This window comes from Phodopus roborovskii, unplaced genomic scaffold, assembly GCF_943737965.1.
Source record: "Phodopus roborovskii unplaced genomic scaffold, PHOROB, whole genome shotgun sequence".
In the NCBI taxonomy this organism is placed as follows: Eukaryota; Metazoa; Chordata; class Mammalia; order Rodentia; family Cricetidae; genus Phodopus; species Phodopus roborovskii.
Window position 1 is genome coordinate 9,332,944 of NW_026126516.1, and position 10,051 is coordinate 9,342,994.

Here is a 10,051-nt window from a genome sequence, read left to right on the forward strand (position 1 = left end):
CTGGTGATCCTTTGGCCTATGTCTAAAATCCATATATGAGTGAGTACATACCATGTCCCTCTTTTTGTGACTGGGTTACCTCATTCAGGATGATTTCTTCAAGTTCCATCCATTTGCCTGTGAATTCTATTGTTTGTTTGTTTATTTGTTTTTGTTCCCCCCCCCCCCGCAGAGTGATGGGAGATGCCATTATGTATATATGTTTCTCATACTGGTTAATAATAAAGCACTGTTGGCCAATAGGAAAGGAAGATAGGAGGGACTAGGAGACAAGGAGGAAATAGGAAGTAGGAAGGAGGAGCCAAGATGGAGAGTCTGGAGAAAGCAGTATGCCGCTGGCTCCCCGGTAAGAGAAATACATAGATCAGCCGAAATGGGTTAATAATTAAGATAGAGCTAGCCGATAAGAAACAAGTAACTGGGCCAACAGTATTGTATCAAATACAGAGTCTCTGTGTATTATTTGGGGCTGGCGGCGTGGCAGTGGGACCAGACAGGCAGCGGCAGGCAGAAGACTTGTGGCCAGACGAAGATAAAGATTTACAGTAAAGACAGATTCATATTAAAAAAACCTCTAAAGGTTTACACTGTGTTTTAAAATATACGTAGACATGAAAAAAAAAATAGTTTTAAAGAGACAAAGAGTAACTGGGTGTTGTAGCACACGCCTTTAATCCCCGCACCCGGGAGACAGAGGCAAGCAGATCTCTGTGATTTCAAAGTAAACCTGGTATGCAGAGTGAATTCCAGGACAGATAAGAGTTACACAGAGAAACCCTGTCTCAAAAAATAAAAGTAAAATAAACAGAGTAATAATAAAGCCACGTAAAGATGAAAAGCTCAGAGAGAATCTGGTTGTCTCTGCATTGTTTGACTGCTGAGAAAATAACAACTGATAAAGGAAATGCTGCTGGATTAATTCAATTTATATATTTTAAAAATGCTTTGACTCCAACATTTAAGTTCAAGGACAAGTTACTGGGGAAAAGGATTTCTATTTTTGTTTCCACAGAAAATAAAAAGCTGTGGATTCCTTCCACACTAATGTGGTTTGATCAAGCCAGGCCCCCTGAAACAGAGTTCCTGATGATCCAACATTCAAAACAGCTTCAACAAGGCAGACTTGCAGACTACAGCCAGGATTTCTGCATCTTCTTAGGATCCCCATGACAGCGCCCCTATCAGCAGGAAGTAGTTTGGAAAGAACGACGCCCAAATTCCCAAACATTGTTTATAAATGTTTGTTTTCATTTAAATGGACTTGGTTATAAATGAGTAATGATCACAGCCAATTATTTTTAAAGGTAAAAAGGGAATTATGGTATTGATATGATTACTTTGTTTTGGAATGGATTTTCATTTATTGATACAATTTAAGGTCAATTTTGTGATGTGTATATTTCTCCTTTTGTTTAGGCATTGTGTTTATATAGTTCATTCAGAAACATTGTATAATGTAGTACAGATTATAGATAATTACCTATGATAGTCAAAGCTTAGAGTTAAGTTAGTTAGGTTTTCAAGATACACAGAGATGTATTTGAGATAGATAGGCATTCTTCAAACCTTTCAAAGACCTACAGAATATGGCATTTAAAATGGTTTAGGGTTTTCGTGACAGTGAGACATAATTGCTCTTGGCAATACCACCTACACCAAAAAAGAAGATGGACATTGAAGAAACTCGTTTTGGAGTTTGCTTCCAATATGGCAAGACTAGCCATTTGGACAAGATACTGCTCTTGTTTGGACTGTTTGACTTTGTGATGTATAAACTGGACATGCAGGACCCACAGGAAAGTGACTCCTGATTCAAGATGGGCATTGCTACAGAGATCCTGCTTCATGGAAGAGTCTGCGAGACAGTATGCAGGGCACGGAGAAAAGTGACTGACAAACTGCCAATACAAAAAGACAGTTTAAAGTTTCCTGCTTTACTGGAGAGTCTGTCAGACACACTATGGCCTATGGGCTGAAGATGGAAGATTACAGAAGAACTTCGGGTGACTAAAAAGACAAGATGTCTCTGTCATTTCTAGAGCTTATATATTATCCTTCTGTGGTCTTTGATGGAGTTGAAGACAAATAGTTATGGTTATAGTTTTCCTTAGTTAGGTTTAAAGATAAGTTACATATAGGACTTTAGATTCACAAATGTAGGATAGATGATAGAATAGTTTCTTTTAGTCTTGCTAAATGTTAATGGACTAAATATTGTTAGCTGTGATTCTTATTTGATAACTGATGTGTTATATATTTTGCTATGTTAAGGTTAAAACACTTCTTTTTATTTAAACAGAAAAGAGGAGATGATGGGAGATGCCATTATGTATATATGTTTCTCATACTGGTTAATAATAAAGCACTGTTGGCCAATAGGAAAGGAAGATAGGAGGGACTAGGAGACAAGGAGGAAATAGGAAGTAGGAAGGAGGAGCCAAGATGGAGAGTCTGGAGAAAGCAGTATGCCGCTGGCTCCCTGGTAAGAGAAATACATAGATCAGCCGAAATGGGTTAATAATTAAGATAGAGCTAGCCGATAAGAAACAAGTAACTGGGCCAACAGTATTGTATCAAATACAGAGTCTCTGTGTATTATTTGGGGCTGGCGGCGTGGCAGTGGGACCAGACAGGCAGCGGCAGGCAGAAAAACCGTACTCGTTACAGCAGAGTAGTATTCCATTGTAAATGTGTAAATGTACCACATCTTCTTTATCCATTCTTCGTTGAGGGACATTTAGGTTTCTTCCAGGTTCTAGCTAGTACAAATAGTGCTGCTATGAACATAGTTGAACACATGTCTTTGTTGCATGGATGTGGATCATTTGGGTATATGCCTAAGAGGGGATTGCCGGGTCCTGTGGTAGACTGATTCCCATTTTCCTGAGGAACCGCCATACTGATCTTCAAATTCAGCCTGCATTCTTATAGAACCCAGGATCACCAGCCCAAGAGAGGCACTATTCACAATGGACTGGACCCTCCCCCACTCATCAAAATTGAGAAAATGCCTTACACCTGAATCCCATGGAGGCATTTCCTCAGCTGCAGCTCCTTCCTCTCTGATGACTCTAGCTTATATCAAATTGATACACAAAGCCAGACAATACAAGTTCTTCTCAAAAGATGAAACACAAAAGGCTGAAAAATAAAGAAATGTTCAACATCTTTAGTCATTAGGTAAATGAGAATCAAAACTACTTTCAGATTTCATCTTACACCAGTCTAATGGGAGATGTCATTCTGTAAATATGTTTCTCTTATTTGTTAATGAATAAAGCACTGTTGGCCAATAGGAAAGCAAGATAGGTGGGACTAGGAGACAAGGAGGATTCGAGGAAGTAGTAAGGAGGAGTCAGCATGTAGAGACTGGAGAACAGAGGTCCGGGCCCACTCTCCAGTAAGACCATGTGGGATACTTAGATTAATAGAAATGGGTTAATACTTAAAACAGAGCTAGCTGATAAGAAACAAGTAACTAGCCAACAGAATTATATCTAATATAGTGTCTCTGTGTGTCTTATTTGGGGCTGGTGCCGTGGTGGGTCCAGACTGGCAGGAAAAACTACTCGCAACACCAGTCAAAATGGCCAGGATCAATAAAACAAATAACAATCCATGTTGGTTAGTGTGTGGGGGTAAAGAGGACACTTATCTACTGCTGATGGGGTATAAACTTGTGCAGCCACTATGGAAATCAATGCCGTAGTTCCTCAGGCATCTGGGAGTAGATCTCCATCAAGATTCACCTACACCTTGGGTATGTAGCCAAAGGACTCAACATTGCACTACAGCAACACACATTGCTAATCCGCGTTTATTGCCACTCTACTCATAATAGCCAGAAATTGGAAACAGATTGGATTCCATCAACAGATGAATGGATAATGAAAGTACAGTGCATTACACAATGGGATATTAAAAAAATAAAAATAAAAAATAACCCAGCCATCTTAGCTAGATGAATCTAGAAAAAAAAAATCATCCTGAGGGAGGGAGGTAACTCAGACCCCAAAAGACAAATATGGCACATATTCTTTTAGAGCAGGATGTCAGCCTTTAAGCCATTTATGAGCATGCTAGTATCTTTATAATCACAGAGGTTAGGTATAGAGTAAGGGACTAGCGGGGGGGTGGGGGTGGGGAATCTCTCTAGGAAGTGGAAATAGAATATGTAGATATGGATATATATTGGGTAGGGACATGAGACAGGAGGATTAAACAGAAATGAGGAAGAGGAGGGGGCAAGGGAGAGAGTATTTGGAGGGACAGCTAAAACTAAAGATCATTTGAAGGGTCGTATGGAAACCTACCACTGTAGCAGCTTCTTAAAATCTATGTGAAAGAAATCTAAATGGAATTACAAATAAGGAGGGATACTGAGCATCAACTAGACATCTCTCACCACCAAATGAAGCTTACAGTGTCAGGAATAGACTACATATAAGTTGTTGGGCAAAGAGGCCATGTAGAAACTCCCAAACAACTTAGGATATCGCAAACGTTATTGATTGCTCTTTACAAAGTAGAGTCCTATTGCTGAAGACAGCACAGATATACCCCACTGACCATAGAGAAGTTGAGCTGGTGCTTACCTAGAACCTTCACGCCTACCAACTAGTGTTCACAGTACTGGAAGGTACACTGCACACTATCATAGGAGAAGGGTAAATACCAACCCACCTATAACCCCTTTGATTTACAATTATGACGTGCCTGCCAGATATATATCCTAGTGCACTAGTAGCACAAAAATCTGTGGGAGTAACCAATCACTATCTGATTAAATGTAAGGCCCACTCCATGAGATGGAACTCAAGCCCTACATTGCTTTGATTTCCAAAGAACCAGAGATTAGACAGGCCACGGACCTAGGAGAAAATCAAATAGCTCTGTTGTACTAAAGGAACATAGCAGTAAAGCGTGGTGATGGGTTATTTATAATTTATTGAAGTTTGCTTAAGGTTTCAGAATGCAAAGTCAGCTACAGGCCATAGAGGTCAGACAATAGTGATATACACCTTTAATCTCAGCAGCCATGCTAGCAAGTCGGAGAGCCAGGCTGTGGTACACACACCTTTAATCCCAGGACTCAGGAGACAGGCAGAGGGATCTTTCTGAGTTCAAGGCCACAAGAGTAAAGAGCAACAGAGCTTATGCTCTGATCCGAGAACTAGGTGTCACATGCCTTTAATCCCAGTACTAGGGAGGTAGAGAAGGATGTGGCTGGGTGGAGAAAGGACTGTAAGGAGGAGGAGACAGGAATTCACAGCTTTTGCCTCTGAGGAATCCTGGAGACAGGATTGCCATGTCAGCTGGGAAGAGTTAAAATCTACTGGCTTGGCTGATTTGTTTTTCTGATCTTCAGCTTGAACCCCAATATCAGTCTCTGGGTTTTTATTATTTGTGTTACAGTAAGTAAAGTGACTCCTAATGGCATTCTGCTGTGCCCATAGATCAGCGTCCTGCTCAGTCACTATCAGAGAATCTTCCCCCTTCAGGAAATAGGAACTAAGGCAGAGACCCACAACTAGACAGGGTACAAAGAGGAGAGGCCTTGGAATATTCAGTTCTTGATGGGATATCTCCAGAAAAATCTCTCTCTCGTGGCTCAGGGAGCGCTGTGGAAGAGGAGGCAGACAGAGCGTAAGGGTCCGTGGGGATGGAGGACACCAGGGAACAAAGACTTCCAGTCACAACAGGGCTGGCGCACACATGAACTCACAGAGGCCGAGGCCGCATGCACAGGGCCAGCACAGGTCTAAATTAGACAGGGCCCCAGGACTGGCAGGGAAAGTAGATACAGGCTCTCCATCCCTAACCATGAAGCTATCTCCCACTGATAACTGCTCAAAAAACACACTTTATCGGCAGACTCTGCGTCCAGTAGCAGATGGGCAACATAAAATAAACTCAGTGGTCTTTTTGTCCCATAATGCTTTGTCTACGCTTTTTTTTTTTTAACCTCACAGGTCTTTTGCTTATTGTATATTATGATTTCTGATTTTGTGTTTTTCTGGGATTTCTATGTCTATGTGTGAATCTCTGCCTTAGTTGAGGTTTCTATTGCTACGAAGAGACACCATGACCTCAGCAACTCTTATAAAGGAAAAGCATTAGTTGGAGTGGCTGACATTTTCAGAGGTTTAGTCCACTGTCTTCATGAGATAATATGGTGGCATAGAGGCAGACATCTGGAGAAGTTGAAAGTCCTATGTTGTGGCCCACAGACAAACAGGAAGTAGTCTGTCACATTGAGCATAGCTTAGTGATAGAAGACCTCAAAGCTCATCCCTGCTGTAATACACTTCCTACTCCAACAAAGCCACACCTCTTAATAGTACCACAGCCTATGAGACTATGGGGGCCACTTACACTCAAACTACCACTCCCTGGCCCCCATAAGCTTGCAACAATATCACAAAGCAAAATGCCTTTAGTCCAACTTCAAAAGTCTATCAATTTCAACAATGCCTGGAAGTTCAAAGTCTTTTTCTCAGAGTCATACAATCTCTTAAGTGCTTTTCTGTTGTCTTGCTGTTTTTATTTGTGAGACAGGGTTTCCCTGTGTAATAGTCCTGGATATACTGGAACTCTCTTTGTAGACCAGGATGGTCTATAAAGAACTCACAGAGATCCACTTGCCTCTGCCTCCAGAGTGCTGGGATTAAACGCATTCACACCACTGCCTGGATGCAATCTCTTAACTGTAGTCTAGTCCCCTATAAAATCAAAGCAAACAAACAAACAAAAACCCAAATCACATATTCTGACATATAATGGCACAGGATATACATTACCATTCCAAAATAGAGGGAAGGGAGCATCGTGAGGAAACACTGGACCAAAGCAAAACCAAAAGCTGTCTGGGCAAACTGCATCTCCGTGTCTGATGCCAAAGCTCTTCATAGCTCCCACTCCTTTCAGCTTCGTTGATTGCAATAGACTTCTCTCTCTTGGGCTTATTCCTCTCCCTGTTAGCAGCTCTCCTCCGCAGGTGTACCACAACTCCAGCATCTCCAACATCTTGGGTTCTCCAAGGCAATTCAGGCTTCATAAAATGGCCTCTCCCCTGACACATGCCTGGCCTCAGCGGCTTTCCTTAGGCATGGAGATAAATTCCATAACCCATTTCTTTCATCCTCAGTTCCAGAACCATGTGGCCAAAGCTGTCAAGTTCTGCTGCTAGCTGGGGCTAGGAAATGCCCTTCCTTGTTCAATTACACCTTTGCTAGCCTTCTGGTTTTGATGGTTTCCTTCTCTGCCTAACTTTGGTACTTGCTAGGAGGAGCAGACTGACCTTGAACTTAAGAGATCCTTAAGCCTTTGCCTTTGGAGTGATGAGGTAAAGGTGTGCACCACCACACCAGACTTTGAGCTTTTCTTTCATCCCTTTTCATGAGTTGGAGACTTAGCTGGGTGGGATCTTACCCTGAGGTCACCACTCCCTTTATTCCATTTCTGAATTGTTTATCTCCTTGGACACAGGATTTAGCTCTACTCCAATTCCTGGTACCCCCTTTTCTCAATCTGTACATTTTGTATTTTATTTGTTCAGCTTTGCTCCTTTTCATTACAAACCTTTATTAGAGTTAACACTAACAACGAAACAGCAGAATCAATATTAGGCTGTTCGAGATTTTCTCTGCCAATGGAATTAATCTGAAACTCTTCACTTTAGCCTCAAGCTGACTCTTCAGACAAGGGCAAAGAGCCCCTGATCCAAGCACCCACAGTTCAAATAACTGTCAGCATCACTGTCTTCTGTGCTTCTGCAAGGGCAGCCCATTAAGCAGCACTTAAAGTATTCTACTGCTTTCCTAACCCAAGCCCCCAAAGTTCAAATTCCTTCAAACAAAAGCATGGCTAGGCCTATCACAGCATAGCCAGGCCTACCCGAGTGCCTGGTACCAACGCCTGTCTTAACTGGGGTTTCTATTGCTGTGGAGAGACACCATGACCAGAGCACTTATGAAGGAAAACCATTTAATTGGGGTGTATCCAGTTCAGAGGTTTAGTCCATTATCATCACAGGCAACAGGAAGTAGTCTGTCACATTGGGCATAGCTTGGACATAGGAGACCTCAAAGCCCAACCCCACAGTAACGTATTTCCTTCAACAAGGCCACACCTCCTAATAGTATCACTCTCTATGAACTTACAAGGACCAATTAAATTCAAAATGTGTTATTTGTGTTCCCCCACCCCTCCCCCACCACAACTCTTTTGGCTTCTTTCTTTCCGATTTGTTGGATTGTTTTGTTTGTTTGTGGTTTGATTGTTTTTGATGCCTGAATTTGTGTGTAAGGAGGTGGAGAGGAGCTGGAGAGGAATTGCAGGAAGGTAAATAATAATTGGAATATATTATATGGAAAATTCTATTTTCAAACAAACAAACAAACAAACAAACAGAACAAGTCAAGTAAATGTCACACATTCCCGTTCATTGGCAGATTCAATTGTATGTACATATATTAAGCCACCACACACAAACATACACACACACACACCACATATATGAAAGCAATAGTGATACTGGAGAAAGGAAGAAAACTAGCAAATAGCAGGAAGGGGTGTGGTAGAGGAAGGAGGGGGGAAGGAGGGTATGAGGCGTGAGCATGGTCAAAATACATGATATACTTGAAGGAAAATTGTCCCTTTTGAAACCCAGAGCTATGCACAATGAATTTACAATAGTGATGAACGAATGTGGTGGAAAGACATTTGAAGTGACACGTTTATTGCAGCGATATTCACGATAGTCAATCCGGGAGCTCATGACCAGACGAATGATGACTTAAAATGCAGCTACGTAAGGGGATACTATCCATCCACACAAGGTAGCAAGCAGGGAACTGGAGGACATTATACTACGTGAAACAATCAGGCCCAGAAAGTCAGATGCTGCATTCTTCCAGGATGTGCCATGGAAGCGCCTTAAATATGGAGACTATAGACAGGAGAGCTGGGAACGCGAGTCCGGGCAGCCGCCCTTTCCAACCGACACCACACCAGCCGGCTCTCCTGCCAAATGAAGCCACCAGAGAAGAGCATCAGGGTCATCACAAGTGGTGCCCTGGCATGGCCAGGCCTGTAGGGCCAGAGGGGGTCGCTGTGCAGGGCAGGGGCCAAGGAGTGGAACTGTAGAGAAAGGACTTATGTCTCCCCCTCCCCCGCGCTCCAAAGACCAACAGCCTCCACTCTGCCCCTTTCCATAAAGCACCGTGGGAAGCCTTCCGTAACCAGAGTGACGTCAAAATTTCACCTTCCAACTCAGTGAAGCTGTGCCAGCAACTCACTCTAAAAGTACTTTTAAATCTCATTTATTATTGTTATTGTTATTGTTATTATTATTATTATCATTATTATTATTTAATTGGTACCCCTGCCCTATATCCTGATGGTTTTGCTGCCATTTGCATATTTCTCAGTTAAGTCTTCATAGTATAATGCTTCTCCACCAAGTTTTTTCTAAGGCGGTGGTTCTCAACATGTGGGTCATTTTCCCTTTGCAGATGGCATATCAGATATCCAGCATACCGGATATCCTGCAAATCAGGCATTCACATGAGGATTCACAAGAGTAGCAATATTACAGTTATGAAATATTCATAAAACAATTTTGTGGTTGGAGTCACCACACCTTGAGGAACAAGAGGGTTGCAGCATTAGGAAGGGTTAAAACACTGCTCTAAAGCATTCTTGTTTTGGGGATTTATTTGTTTTTACTTTATGTATATGAGTATTTCATCTGCATGCATGCCCGTCCACCATGTGCCCTTGGAAGCCAGAGGAGTTATGTTATTTCCTGGAACCAGCATTACAGTTGTGTGCTGAGAATAGAACCCGTCTGGAAAAGTAGGCAGTGACTTTACATGCTAAGCCACACCTTCACCCCATAATGCATTTTTTTTTAATATTTATTTTATATAATCAAGTCCATTTAAATGAAAACAAACATTTATACCCAATATTTGGGAATTTGGGCGTCGTTCTTTCCAAACTACTTCCTGCTGCTAAGGGGCGCTGTCATGGGGGATTCGAAGAAGAT